The 16,158-nt window shown below is 39.2% G+C and overlaps 1 pseudogene; it reads right to left on the bottom strand.

The window, feature by feature from the left end:
• Positions 1 to 5,852: 5,852 nt before the first annotated feature.
• On the bottom strand, positions 5,853 to 11,136 carry LOC120285987 (annotated as a pseudogene).
• Between the last annotated feature and the right edge of the window lie 5,022 nt (positions 11,137 to 16,158).

Genomic DNA, 16,158 nt, shown 5'->3' with positions numbered 1-16,158 from the left:
TTAATGTATTCCTTAAACTTTTAATTATATTTAATTTAGTTTTTGGATTTTATGAAAATTTCAATGCTGTCGTTGATCTTAAATTAATGAAAGAATTACTTTGAACATTTTGGTGTGGTTCGAGGACTATATTGAACATGTATGAAAAGTTCATGAACTATATTGAACAAATTAAAAGTTCAGAAATCATATTGAATATTAAAGTAAAGTTTAGAAATCGCATTAAACAAATTAAAAATTCATGAACCATAAAGTTAAGATTGTGGCATTATCCTCTATTATTTGGCTTGTCGCAGCATTTTCGTGGTCAAAATTAGGTACACACTAAACTAAACCACATTGCACAATTCACAAGTTCTCTTTTTCTTGCTTTTTTTTTCTTATTCGTTAGAGTGTCCCCTACTAAAACACGGCAACAACGCCCCAAAGGAGACAAGCGGATTTGGTTCTCTTCTTGAAATTCATGCGATTCAATGAAAAAAACAGATAAAAAAAAATACCAGGAAATCTTAAGTGCTTTTAAAACACTCTATAAGCAAGAATTGGGTGGGCTCAAATCTTGTGAGCTCAACTCGCATCTACCAAAATCATGTGAATCTCATGTGAGACCTACTTCATCTAGTAGTAGATGTAAATTGAGCTCACATGCACTGAGCTAGCTACAATTTTTCATTTGTTTCTATTCGTTCAAGTCATATGCTATGTATGAAATTATCATTATTCTAGCAAGAGAAGGAAAAAAAAAAGTCATACTGTTTAACATAAGGTGCTTCATTTGAGTGGATAAGAAATTCATATATAAAGAACATTGAGTTGTTGACAGTTTAGGGAAAAATTCATCAGATTTTTGCAGCATAATGTTGTTATGATAATGTGTGTGCATATATATCGTTAGATATTTTTGTCATATTCACATTTGGTTATAAATATATGATCAAAGTTGATACGTGCAATCATCGCATTTGAAGGAGATATGGAATCTATCCTTTTCCAAGTTAATAAATAATTTCTATAATTTTAGGCCCCGCTGTTGAATTGATCTTTCCTTAAATTCATTCTACTTTGGCGAAATGAACTAGGAAACAGTTTCTCCTCTGTGCATGCATTATTAATATGGATTTGTGTCCGTCTCATTACAAATAAATCATCTGATAAAACTATGTAAATTAGCAAAGCTAAGTACACAAAAATCATGTGATTTTTTAGTGTACGTGCTTCTCAATGTAATTGAAAATGATTCACGAAAAAAAACTCAATTAGATTCTTTCTGTTGGATAAGACAAATAGGAATTAAGTTTGACAGAGAAACACGAATCCCAAAGTTAGAGCAAAGATCGAGGCTTGCAAGTGAGGAGGATAGAGGTCAAGGTCGGCATTCTCTACTAAACCATTGAACTCGAAATTAAGCATGCGAATGATCTTCGAGCTCTCGCCGTTGACGGTTGTCTGCAGCTTCTTATACCATGGAGCCGGGATAAGTACACTAATGGTGCCATAAGTTGTGTACGGCGCTCACTTTGGTGCCAAAAATTTCCGTCGGATCATTTAAGTGCAAAAAAATTTTAAAAACGCTCACTTTGGTGCCAACGCCGATCCGATCGGCCGGAAATCTGACGTGGCCTTTTTTTATTAACTTCTTATGCTGATGTGGCTCGCCGGAACTTCCATTGGATCACTTAGGCTTTCAAATGACGTCGTTTTAGCATCCTAACACCAAAAAGACGCCGTTTTGTGTCTTTCCCCCAAATTCAAAACCCTAAATCCCAAAACGACACCGTTTTGTGTCGTCTTCTTCCCCGAGCAGATTCGTCTTCTTCCCCAAACAGATCTAGCAACACCAATAACACCGAATCAACAACACCAGCAGTGCAGAACCATCAACACCAGTAATTTTCTAGAAAAGAAACCACGCATTCGCCTTCGCGAGTTTTCCCCCATTTTCAATCACCTTATCAACCTTTCAAATCCCCGAATCTCAGCCTCACCACCGCCTTTTCCCAAGAAATATCGTTGGTGCAGAGGAAACGCGACCTTGAAGAATCTCTAGAAGCATGAGCGATCCGGCCAATGGTAGCCGCGAAGATCTGGAACGCCACGAAGGTTGTCGGCGAAGCCAGCCGCTACGGCGGCGGCCATGGCCCCGCCATCCTCTCCTCCGCCCTCATCGTCGACACCTCCCTCTCTCTCGGGATTTTCTGTTCGTTTTTTTTTTTTTTTTTTTGTTCTTTTGTCTTGCTGTGGCAAGCAACTACAATGGAGGTCGAGGGATGGCGGATGAGCGACGGTGGCCAAGGGACGGCGGCCAAGTGACGGTGGCTGAGGGACGGCGGCCAAGCGACGGTGGATGAGCAATGGCGGACAAAAAACCCCTAATTTCATTCTCCAAATAAAATAAAATAAAAAGCGGCATCGTTTTTGTGAGGTTATCCACGTAGGATAGCAAAATGACGTCATTTTCTTAATGAAGACGGAAAACAACGTCGTTTTAAAGGCTTCTCGATTTTTTTTTTTTAAATATAAAAGCCAAGTAATCATTTTGGCCGGAATCTGTTGTCGGTGGCACCAAAGTGATCATTTTTCCTCCGATTTGGCACTTAAGTGATCCGGCGGAAACTTTTGGCACCAAAGTGAGCGCCGTACACAACTTATGGCACCATTAGTGTACTTATCCCCCATAGAGCCTATCATACTATGCGCAATTCAAATGTTGCGTAATTTCAAATCACTGATATATAGCGGCCACTACGCTTTCATTCTACTGATCTACCCTGAAATTGTTGCAGGTTTCAAATCACTGACTTGTTCAAGAATGAAAGAGTGGTGGACACTAAGTGTGGGGCAACAAAATGTGACGTTGTTGCAACGGGAATGATCAGCGGGAGACGCTGTCTAGGTGCTCTCTCCAGCTTTGTAATGTGATTTTGGTTTCTAAAAAATGATTTTGGGATGCCCACGAACCAAATGAATAGGAATCTTTTTGTTGATATAAGTCAACATGGAAAAAAATCATGTTTTAACGAGATTAAAAGAAGGTATTGTGGCATTATCTCTTCTTTGCTCATTAGGATTAGCGGTGTTTGTCGAACGGGATGAAAAGATGGTTCTTTTCATTGTGGGCCCCAGACATTACGAATTGAAAATGGGTATCTAACATAAGGTGCATAGCGACATGAATTATAAGCTATTTCTCCAAAATAATTAGAATCTCTAATACCTAACATAACCAAAAAGTCCCTTCCGAGATAGATGTCCCAAAACACACCAGATGGCAACATTAGTCAAAGCCAATCTCTCCCTCGACTGCGTTTATATGTCAAATTCTTAGATTCTTGAAGCTTGATCGATCAGTAACCTTTGTAGTTTGTAACACTTCGTAACGTCAAGTATCTCCAACGATTTTGGACTCCCTTGAGTCTACGATAGATTAGTACAATCATTTAGATCAATTTTCTTGAGCTTCTTCAAGTTAATCGAGATCAACCAATTCCGCCAATGATGGAAGTATTGAGAGCTTTAATGTTCTCAAGTTCTCCAAACCTTCAAGGCCTTGAATCTTTGTTAGCTCATCACAATCAAGAATTTCCAAATCTGATAATACTTTCAAATTTGAAAGATCATTGGTCGTTTTTATTCTCTTGCAAAATTTGATACCTAAGTATGACAAATTTGTCAGGAACCTAGGTAGGCATTGCAAATTACTGCACTGAAGTTGGAGTTGCTTTAGTTGAGAAAGGATAACGAGATCGAAAGATAGACCTAGAGATATGAGAAGTATACAAATCCAAGAACTTGAGCATGCGTAATCTTCCAATCCACCAAGGACTTGGAGATTCTTCAAGTTTAGAAGGACCGCTACAAAAAACTTGCAACTGCAAAGATCTTAGATTCAATAAGTTTGAGAGGTCAGGAATCGTCTCCATTGAGAATGTATAAAAGTGTAGAGTGATAAGACTTTTACGGAAGTTGAGGCACTACTGAAATTCTAGTGCCTTTCAATACCAAGATTCTTAAAAATCGTGACTTCCCAATATTGCTGGGAATTTCTCCTCCAACATATGGAACCCCCAACCTCGAGTTCTTCGAGCTTCTCTAACATTTCAATGGCACTAGGTAGTTTTTTAGTAGAGCTATTGCCCATCTTGAGCACTTTCAAATTCTTCATGTTCCCAATTGAATTAGGTAACTCCTCAATTCTGGATGATGATAGATCCAACTCAATCCGTGAATTGAAACTTTCAATCGACTTGGGCAATTGAGTAAGACAGATCTCTACTAATGAAAGCTTTGCTACTAATGTTGTGCAACCAACCAAGCTGAATCTATTTAGTGATGTGCATTTGTCCAAGTTAAGAATTTCCAATTTCTTCATTCTTCTCCATTCAGGAATCTCTTCTATTGATGTACAATCAAGAAGAAGTTCTATTAAAGATTCTAGTGCCCCCATCTCCTCTGGTAGCTTTTGAAGACTATGACAATACTTCAAGTTTGAGAAGACTAACTTTTTAAGGTGACTGATGGATCGATGAATTTGAACCAAACTCTCATATCCTTCGAGAGTCAGTCGCTCTAAATTCTCATGAAAACAAAAATCTGGAGTTTGATGTAATTTCTGGCATTCGGTCAGATTTAGGACCTTCAAATTCTTAGCCAACTAAAAAGGAGATAACACATTGCTCTTCAGATAAAATATCGATAACCTACAACAAAAGAACTCACATTGATTTGATCTAAAATCGTACCTTGATGTGGCTCCATCCATTCCATTTTTTTGTGATTTTACTCATTGAGGGATCAATGATTACTAGCTTCCTCAGGGAGATATGAAAGTAATTCCATGAAAGCCATCTCAACTTTGGAAGGATAAGTGGGCCAAATGTGTTTTGAACAAAATTCGAGCACTAGTAACGTAGGAAACAACCCACTTGAGTAAGGCGAGACTTTGTCTTTCCATTGAAGTCTTTGCTATCCACTTGAAGGAACCTTAAATTGAAAAGCCTTGCAAGGCCTTCTTTAATCAAGGAGTATTTAGATAGTTCATCAAGCTTGAGACATATTGCATCTATACTATCAATTCCACGAACATGACCTCCTATCTGGCAAAATGACAAAAAAGAAAATGACAGTTAGAAAAAAACATGATTTCCCTAGTTGATCTTCTTCAAGGGGAAAACAATTGTATCTATCTCCTAATGTTGAAAACCATTGATAAACCATATATGGAAGTACATTTTAGAGACCAATCTCCTTAAAATGGAATGAAGCTTTACAATTTACCCACATTTTCTCCATAATCTCTGATGCTTGTGTCATGGGCCGAAATAGAGTCGACCCAAGAGGTTCTTGGAGGACGATCGCGACTCACCCGTGGACCTCCTGCTCTCACTCGGATTCCCACCAAGCTTTCTCCCCGAAGTTTCCAAGGGTAGGCGAAACCGTCATTGAGTCATATTTTAGAAGTCCGTTCCGTTATTTATGTCGGTAGACGGTAGTTGACGATATGTCGGTAGTTGAGGCGGTGCGATCCCGCCCGCTGGATGAAAAGTAGATCAACGGATGTAATCCGAGGCCCTCAACTATAAAAGGGGTATCCTCCCTCATTTGTAATGATCCAATCAAGAGGTCCTCTCTCTAAACTTTCTCTCTCTACGATCCGAGTAAGTGAGCGAGTAGGCGTTCGATCGAGCAAGGCTTGGCTTGGGTGATCCAAAGTTGCCCGAGTCGCCACGCAGTCACGATCCCAATTGATCGGCCCGTGACACTTGCGCATGAGTCAAGCGAGGAGGACCAATGTCAAGATCTCCATTCTCACCCAAACCATTGAATTAAGCATGCGAATGATGACTCAGCCCTCATTTGTCAACAAATTTCAGCTTCATATAATCTAATAAAATGCCAGTACATATGTAGCTTTGGCAATTTGAAAGGTTAAAACACATGGAGTACTAGTGGAAATAAACATTGCAATAAACGGTACCTACAGGTACCCAGTATCTTTTACAATAGTTCGTATTTGCAAGCTCATACAGTTCTCTGACCGTTCTTGCTCCATCAAGAGGATCAGCCTCTGCTCACGTTCTTCAGAGTTAGAAAGCAGGGAGAACCCATCTAATATGCGCGTCACCATCTTTTGTTCTTTCCCACTTCAATGGGACCACCTAATGTAAAATAAACAACTGAAAACTGATCAAACAAAAAATAGCATGAGTGAATAGTAAAACAGACTATGCAGGTTCTGCTATGACCATAGATTTTCAAGTCTTTTAATCATCTTATGTACGAAACATCTACATGCCAAGGGACAAGTGAATGACATATAAAGATGATATCTTTAAGTTTGGCAGCGAAAAGAGATCTAAATCTTGAGAAATCATATGTTGAAGGTACTGCAACAAAACAACCAGATTCTGAGACACTGTAATATGATGACCAAACCATTCTTATGACGAGAGGTGAAATGAAGCTAAGGGCCCTTTCATGCTTAGGCTAAAACAGCAAATCACATGGAAGGTGAAATGGATGAAACTTATCCTAAGCGGTACCCTATTTTGCAAAAGTTTCTATATCTAAGAAGATTTATCAAAAAAAAAATTTACATTTAGAATGGTGCCACTGCAACTATAAATGCATGTTTGTCTCTTCCAAATTCTAGAAGAAGAAGCTGGAGAAAAAAAAGAAAAAGAAAAAAAAAAAAGTACTCCGATTGAAATACTAAACTTTATTGTCTAGCCACGACATGATTGAGTTCCCTTTTCAACAATAATTCAAAAGGAGAGCTGCATTTGCAAGGAAGATCTGTCACAGGGATAAAATCATACTACCTAGCAAGAACATCCGCCCTTATGTCATTTGAAACTTCTTACACAAGTAGCACACACATAAGTCCAGAACCATGAACTGAAGGGTCCAAATTTGGCCATGGAGATAAAGCTAATTCAATATGAAAATGATACTTCCATACAAATACTATCATCAAGAAATCACATCATTGAAACATTGCATCTTTTCTGACAATGGAACAGGGGTCTAATCTGTTGGTGAGAATCCAGCTTCCCAGAGGTCTACTTTTTAAACTTCCTTTGAATTTTTTACCTCCTTAGTTATCGTTAACACGAGAAAAATATTTCCTTTGCATCTCTTTCATGTGACAGATAGCTTTCTTTGTTCCTAAAGAAATTACCACTAATTCCCTTCTTTTGTTTGATGAAGAGGTTCATTTATATACAATTATCATATTATGGCATGATAATCTTAGTACTTAGAGTATGAATCATTCTAGCGATCCCTCCTATAGGAAAATATCCAAGTTTACAACCCAAAATATCAACAGCTGTTTGATCTTCCAAGGAACTTGTGAGAGTCAAATTTATTTTAACAGGGTTGACTTCAAGCCCCAAAACTGCCTGTCAAAACAGAAAAATAAATCTGTCCAGAAATAATTCAATGTCACTTGTGCATAAGATCATTTGCTTCTTAGCAGAAGTTGATAAAATAGGTTGTCCCATAGAACTATTACATAATTTAAAACCATTCACAAATTAAAGTCTTCTCAGTATTACTAATATAGCTGTCTATTAAATTCACCCAAGTTGCTTTTTCATCTCATTGATTTCCACATTATCACTCAGTCATAGATCACAATCCTGTAAAAGTTAAGAGCAGAAGAGAGGAGGAGAACTCGGTTCAACATGTCAGTTACTAGTCTACAATCAACATGTTGTCCACAGCAAACAAGAGGGATGTGCTACCATTCTGATCATAATAACTAAAAAGCATGCAAATTGCTATTCCAAATATAGAGGCCGATAATTTACAGTGATGGAGAAGTACCACTTCATAAGGCACCTGCTGCTTTGCAACCCTGCACTTGTAAGCACCAATGTTTATACTGTCATGCATCCATTAGTTAGCTCCTTCGCTTTGGGCTTGCAGTGAGGAGGATAAAGATCAAAGTCTCCATTATCAGCCAAACTAAGGAGCTTAGAATTAAGCATGCAAAATTCATGGAGCTCTCATTTTCAAACAATTGCAGCTTTTTATCCAATAAAATCTGCCATAATCTGCAGAACATATGTAGCACTATAACTTGCAAGCTTAAACGCATTAGGTATTAGCGGAAACGAACACTGCAATAAATGTTACTCACATGTACAGGAGTATTTTCCACAGTAGTTTGTACTTGCAAGCTCATACAGTTCTCTGATACTTTTGCCTCCATAAGTAGAATCAGGCTCTGCTTCAGGTTCTTTGGAATTGTGGGAGAATCCATCCGATACACGTGTATCTAAGATAATTTAACTCAAAACTGATCAAATAAAAATAGCATGAGTGAACTCAGAAACTGACTATGCAAGTACCAGTATGCCCAGGGATTTTGTCAAGTCCTCTACTCTTCATGTGTGTGAGACACATGCATGCCCAAGGACAAGCAAATGACAAAAAAAGATAATATCTTCCAGATTCAGCAGGGAAAGGAGAATCTAAATCTTGAGAAATCGATTTGAAAGAAGCTGAACGTAGTGAAAGAAAAGAACTAGATCCTGAGACACTGTCAATTGATGAACATGCCATTCTAATGGTGAAAGGTGAACTGGCAGAAAGTTATGCTAAGTGCCATTTCATGCTTAGATTTAAACAGCATATCAAGTGAAAGGCAAACTCGAAAAAACTTATCCAAAGTGCTATCATATCATGAAACAATTTCTATATCAAAAAAGATTGATCAGTAATCACCGGATTAGAATAGTCACACGACCTCTTTTCTGACCTAAACACAGAGGTCTAATCTGTTACTGAAATAATAGGCATATAAGAAAATCCAGCTTCCCAGAGGTCTAATTTTCAAATTTTCTTTGAATTATTTTCAATAAAATCAGACTTAGATCATATTCGAATTCATTACCAAATCTATACAACATCAAATAATAAAATGTACAAAAATCTCAATATTCTCACCAGGCCATCTCTGCACTTTCTGTTGATCTGCTTTAGCAATTATGTTGATCCATCAACTAAGTTGGGAGTGGCAGCATTTCCTTCACAGATCCTTTTGGTCAGATCTGAAAGAAGAGCATATTTGTTGCTTTCGTAACAAGCAGTCATAAATGCAGCTAATGTTACACGATCCACTCTGGTTTCCTTGTCAGTTAATTTATGGAAGAACAGTGCCGCCATTCCCACTTTTTCTCACTGCAAAGCTTCCTCACTAATGTATTCACAGTTCGGATCCAGAGTTTATTTTCTAATCTCTCCAAAATTAGCAATGCATTAGCAGATTCATTTTTTTTGCAGTATTCATAGGCCAACGTCAGTCGAGTAACCTCACATGGGGTAAGTCCCTTGTCTAGCATCGAGTCGTATAGTCGACGAGCCTCCTTCAACCTGGACTCTTTGCAAAGTCCGCTGATCAAAGCACAGTAAGTGATACTGTCAGGAAGACATCCATAGTCACTCATCCTGTGGAAAATTTTATTGCCAAGTTGGCATTCCCATCCCTGACAGAATCCACCAATCATGGATGTGTAGGTTTTTTTGGTAGGAACTAACCCAAGCCTGATTGCTTCTTCAAAAATCTTTTTGCTTTCTTTCATTCTCTTTTGCTTACATAAGGCAGAAATCATTATGGTGTATGTGTGTATATCAGGTTGCACAGCAAGTTTAATCATCCTGCTCAGAAGTGCTAGGGCTTGCTCAATGCTGGCCCTCTTGCACTGCTCGTTTATGAGTATACTATATGTGAACAGATCAGCTTCCAGTCCACTTTGGAAACATTTTTCAGCATTTTACAAGCCTCTTCAAACCTTCCTCTTACAAAGACCATCAATAAGCGCATTGTACGTACAGATGTTAGGACTGAAGCCAGCATCTGTCATTATGCCCATCAACTCATATGCTCTTTCAAAATTCCCACCTTTACAATGGCCATCAATGAGAGTCGTGTATGTATTGGTGTTAGGAATCAATCCTTGTTCTTGCATTCTGCCGAATAACATCTCTGCACGGTTCATCTTGTTTTCTCTGCAATAGCCACTAATCATGGCAGTGTACGTAAGCACGTTTGGTTTGTAATTTTCACTCCCGGACTAGCTTAAGGAAGAGTCTAAATGCCTTATCACTCCAACCCTTCTTGCAGAGACCATCAATTAATGCCGTATGAGTATACACATTTGGCTTCCAACCCTTTCTAACCATTTCCTCCAGGAGCTCAAATCCTTGCTTGATGCTGCCTTTCTTGCATAATCCATTGATCAGTGAGGTATAATTTAACACATTCGGTGCCAAACCCATATCAGCCATCTTCCGAAAATACCAGATAGCTCGAGTCACAAACCCCCTCTCACAAAACGAGTTGGTGATCAAGGTAAGAGTAGCATTATCAATAACGAAATCTCTATCAATCAGTTTACTCAACCAAGCGTCTGCCTCCAGAATACTCCCCATTCGACAGTAAGCAACGACCATCAGCTTGTAACTATTAGGATCAGGACAAACCCCTCTCTCAGACAAATAATCAAACACGTTCTGTGCATAGTCAAGAAAACCCCTTCCAATGGCGACCTCCATGACGAAATTCATCAACCGGGTAGTGGGCACCAGACCCTGATTCTGCATTTCAAGCGCCATATCAATAGCCTCCTTCAACCTCCCAATCTCAGCAAAGCTTTTGACCATACACTGCATCACCTCATTGGCCCGCTCCGAGTTACCATTCCCGATCAACGACGCGGCACAGACTATATAAAGCCGCATAAAGTGCCGAAACTTATCATACCCAATAGCCCAGTAGAAGAAACTTAACGCCACCATCGAGCCGGCCTCATTGGCCAGGGAGGCGACGACGGTTATGGCCTGTTCAGGAGTCAAAGTTTCACAATTTACGTTCAGACTGAGGCACGGAGGCGATGCTCTCACGTGGGCATTCTTGTAGTAAGCATCGCGCACCATCGAGCAGATCGATGCGACGATAGAATGAGGCTGGCAGAACGGTGAAGAGTCGGGTTGCGGGGAAGGGTAGTTACCGGAGGAGGAGTGACAGAGTGGTCGGAGAGTGGGTCGGGGGTGAAGGAGGGAGTAGGCGCTCGAAGTCGGCGAGAATGTCTGGGAGAGTCGCCAAGGTCGGAGAAAGTGAGGGGAAACCATGAAAAGATTTGACGACAGATGAGAGAGGACCTGACGATGGCGGTCTTGAGTTGCACAAGGAGATGAAGATGAAAAGAAATCGGTTCGAGTTACAAATCTCAAAGAGAGACGTAAATCGGCAAAAGAACGTTTCAAGCGCCATAATTTTGGCCAAAGGGATGCTTAGTGTCATAAGAAAGTTACATTTAACTGCCACGTTCGAATAAAAACGAATCACTTTAGTATCATTCCGCCAAAGTTAAGCCAAAACGCCATCGTGGCGTTTTTCCGACGAACGCGCCCAAAACGACGTCGTTTTGATGTGACCAAAACGACGTCGTTTTGAAGTTTGACGTGGTAAAAAAATTAAAAAATTAATTAAATCTAATTTAAAATTAAATTTAGTTAAAATATTTAAAAATAATAATTTTAAAATTAAATTTAATTAAAAATATTTAAAATTAATAATTTTAAAATTAGATTTAGTTAAAATATTAAAAAAATTAATAATTAAAAATTTTAAAATTTTTAAAAAAATTATAAAATAAAAAAAAGGAAAAAGGGGAGGCGGTTGAGGGCTAACCTCGCCGCCGCCCCGCCCCGCCACCGTCGGGAAGGGCCGGCGACAACGGGGGGGAGGGTCGGAAGGGTCACCGGGCCTCGCCGGATCGGGGCGGGCGCGACCCTCCCAGATCTCGTGGCGAGGGCCGCCGACCCTCATCGGATCCGGGGCGAGGCCGCGACCCTTGCCCCGATCTAGGCGAGGGCTCGCGAGCCCCGCCGTCGCCGGCCACTGCCGGCAGCGGCGGCGGCGGTTGAGGCTAATCCCTCAGCCGCCTCCCCCTTTCCTTTTTTTAAAAAAAAAAAATTAAATTATTAATTTTTTAATATTTCAATTGAATTTAATTTTGAAATTATTAATTTAAAATATTTTAACTAAATTTAATTTTAAAATTATTAATTTTAAATAAATTTAATTTTATTAATTATTTTATGTTATTTTTTTGCCACGTCACCCAAAACGACGCCGGTTTGGCCACGTCGGCAGTAAACGGCGTCGTTGAGCTCGGTCGCGGAAAAAGTGCCATGTCGATATTTTGCCGAGTTTTGGTCGGATTGGCACTCAAGTGATTCATTTTACTCCGATTTTGACACTTAAGTATACATTTCGTAAGTTATGACTTCAGTATCCATTTAGCCAAAGTTAGGGACTTAGGGGTCCGCGTCGTCATAAATCTATTGTACAATTTTGCCAATCATTTTTATCAATTTTAACCGAAAAGATTACATTAACAATTCATTAAAAAAATTTTGGATTAAACTAACAATTAAAATGTATAAAACTGAAGTGACCGTTGCATAATAAATTTAGGACTTTTCGGTAATCGACAGAGCTTATTGTGAAAGATGGGAGGGCAAACGGCTCTAAACTCAAAAGGATTTTAGTTTTGGGCCAAAAGCTTGATCATATATTCTGATAATTGATCAAATCGATATAACTTTTTTTTATAATAAATAATATACTAAAGACATTTTAGTAGAAAATTCAAAGTCAAATCAACCCTCTGTTATCTAACAACAGTTTTAATTCATCTCTGTTTAACAAATCAAATCTCTCCATGCTATCGTAAATCTATGTGGACTCAAGTGATCCGTCGAAGAGATTTTAAAATTACATGATGAATACGCTTGGAGGAACCACAAGGGTCTTCTATCCCTTGTCAATAATTTGAATGGTATTGTGACCTTAAATCTAGATTTTGTCGTGGCAATCTATTGCAAATATTATAACTTCCAATGCATTGATAAGTTTTGTAATTTCGGTAATCAATGCTTTCAAAATGTTACATATCATTGAATGACATTGATGCTTAGTGGAATAAAAAACACAAATTTAAATCAAAACTTTTCTGCACGAAGTATAACATAAAAAGTATCGCCACTGGGTCAAATCGCATGAAAAAGCTTTAGGCAGAAACTCAATAGGGCACTTAAATTATTTTCCAATAAAAATGAAAATCACAACTCTGGAGTACCAACTGTCAACCACCGGCCGTTTAACCGTCTTTCAGATTCCACCGCCATTTTCTCACTCTATAATCACTCCTTGCCCGACTTTATTCACATCCCTCCCTCACTCCATCTCAATCGATCGCTCTCTCCTCCCCCAACACTTTCTCAAGCTCTCGTCTCGCTCTTTCGGTCCTCTCTTGCCGTCATCCCGAGGCAAGACTTCCCCCGTAAGTCTTGACTCTCTCGTTTCAGATCGGTGTTGGAATTGGTGTGGCTTTATCCTTCTCCTTGTAGTTCTCTTTGACTCCGGTAACGTTCTGATCCCTTCCGATTGCTTCATAAACATTTTCTTTTTCTGGGTATTCATCGTCAATTCCTTGGCTGTTGTTGATTGGGGCCAAAAGATCGAGTTCCTGTTCGTGTTTATTGTCGTCATCTGGTAAAGAGGCCAAGATCATGACGTGGCCATGCTTTATGAAGTCAGCCGTTTCCTTTTGTATCGTATTTTCGGTCTTGTTCAATGAACTCCGAAATATTGTGTCGACATAGCATTTCTCACTGAATATTTCTTCTTGTTATCTTCTCGGTCCAGACTTTGTTCAAGTGAACATCGTTTATGGGAGATTCTTGGCAATGCCACTTTCTTGATGCTGGTGAGGAAACATCGTGATGCTTTTCTTTTCGCTTGCTCAAATTTTCGTCTCCTTTGGCCTCAAGTAAATTTTTGCATGTTAATCTGATTCTCATAGGCAAAATCGGAAAGTTTGCGGAATGGTACATTTATCTGTTGATGACTGCATCAAGAGGGCCTTATCGTATGTTCTTGCTGCTGAGTATTCCCTGACGATGCTATTGAAAATGCGCAAGGCCTTGACCTTCTCCTCTTAATTCTCTTCCACTCCATTAATGTTGAAATCCCTACTGATGGCTTCGTAGTTTTTATTTTCTTTCATGGGTATTAATCGTCAATTTGATGGCTATTGATAATTGGGGCCAAAAGAATTAAGTTTCAGTTCATGTTTATCCTCATCATCTGGCAACAAGCACAGGATCATTGACAAGGCCATGCTTTCTGTAATCATCTTTTTCCCTTAGTATGTATTTTCAGTCTTGTTAAATGAACTCTGAAATATTTTATGAACATGGCATTTTTCACAAAATATTCCTTGTTCATATCTTTTCGGTCCTGACTTCATTCAAGTGGTCTTTTATGGGAGATTCTCGGTAATGCCACTTTCTTGACGCTGGTGAGGAAACACTGTGATACTTTTCTTGTTTCCTCCCCTTTTGCCTCGAGTCAGTTTTTGCATGTTGATCTGATTCTTGTAGGTAGAATCAAAAAGTTTGTGGAAGTGGTCAACAGTTCTTCGTTGATGACTGTATCGAGAGGGCCTTATTTCATGTTCTTACTGCTGGGCATTCACTGACTATGCTGTTAAAATTGTCGTCAGTGAAATCACAGACATAGGCAAATGGTATGCCTTGTTCTTGGTAATTCTCTTACTCTCATAGAAAGAAGATTTCTTTTTTTTGGGGATTGGAGGGAGAACTTATTTTAACTGCTGAATTCCCTTGCTCATTATGGATTTCTCCGGATCTCAGCATATTAGGCTTGAAATGTGTGCAAATGGAACGATTCCGAGAACAGCAACTATTGGGGGAAGATCGCCAGTTATAAATCATAAAAATGTTTCATCTCCTCATGCCTTTTGAGTCCTGCAAGTCTTACTGGTGAAACATCCCAGAATCAGGCACAATGCTCTCTGCAGGTAGAATCTTCTTTTACATCTTATTTTTTATGGACGGCTATTCTTATGTCTTGCATATAGCACCAAAACTTGTTGACTTGCTCACAAAAATTAATTAATTTGTCACAAGCTGCTCGCATCTGCATGTAGATGAATGTTTGGAGTGAACATCGGTGTTTGGGATTCCCGAACAGTTGTTAACTTGTTATCTAATAATGTGGGACAAGCACATTATATCGCTGGTTCAAACCACTGATAGGATCAAATAAGCATTACTGGAAATTATTTATGTAATATCTAATAGAAGTCAAGGTGGATTGAACTTTTTTTTTTCATATGATTCTTTTTAAGGTGTTTCCATTCCCAAATGCATAGTGAGCCACTAAACCAGATACACAACTGGCGTTGTACCCGGTACCTGACTCATTCCGTGTATATGGCAACTGCACGGGCGGGCAAGAGGTGGCTCAGCATAATAACTTTGTTGTGGAGGACTGAGGAAGAAGTGAAACAACTTGAGCAGAAGTGAATATTGGATTTACGAAGGAGATCAGATCAAGTCATGACCAGAAGGCTTGTCATTTTGGAGTGGTCTCCAAACCTGCCTGGCCGTGGAAAGACTTCACTGGTCACCCTGTCTCTCGGACCATTCGACTGCCTGTCTCAAGTGAACTGATTTTGAAGCTTCAATGGCTAGCTTTGTTTAGTTTAGGTGGGCAGAACACTTGTATTCTTTTGGAGATTGCCGAAATATTTGTGAAAATGGCTTGCTATTGTCTATTGAGAGACAATCACTTGTCCGGGTTATGAATTCAAATTTGTATGGAGTATTTGGCTCCTTATCAACCAAACTGTAAATTTATTTTTGAGATAGTGGATTTAAACTCCCGGCAAGGCTCGGGGAGTGGACATAGGCACCGAGTTTGGGCCGAACCACTATAAATCAATTGAGCAAATTCTCTATCTTGCTTCCATATTTGATTTACTTCACTTGTTTATATACTTGTGCATGGTCTTGCATATCAATTCAACATATTTGCTTTAGTGTTTCCTTGTATAGAAAAGTCTTGAGTTTTTGCTAGGAGGACAAGACTGGTGTTGGCTTAGCTATCCAATAATTCAGTTGCTTCTTGTTTTCTTCACACCATTATAAGACAAGTCAGTAACTGGTTTCCCAGTTTCAATATCTAGAGCAGACAGGTCAATAGAATTCTGAGAGCAGAGGATGCCTGCTCCTTTGCAGAAGGTGGTGGTAAACATAGGACAAACTCCAAATCAAGAA

This window comes from Eucalyptus grandis, chromosome 5 (assembly GCF_016545825.1).
Source record: "Eucalyptus grandis isolate ANBG69807.140 chromosome 5, ASM1654582v1, whole genome shotgun sequence".
Taxonomy (NCBI): domain Eukaryota; kingdom Viridiplantae; phylum Streptophyta; class Magnoliopsida; order Myrtales; family Myrtaceae; genus Eucalyptus; species Eucalyptus grandis.
This window is presented reverse-complemented; position numbering and strand designations above follow the sequence as displayed.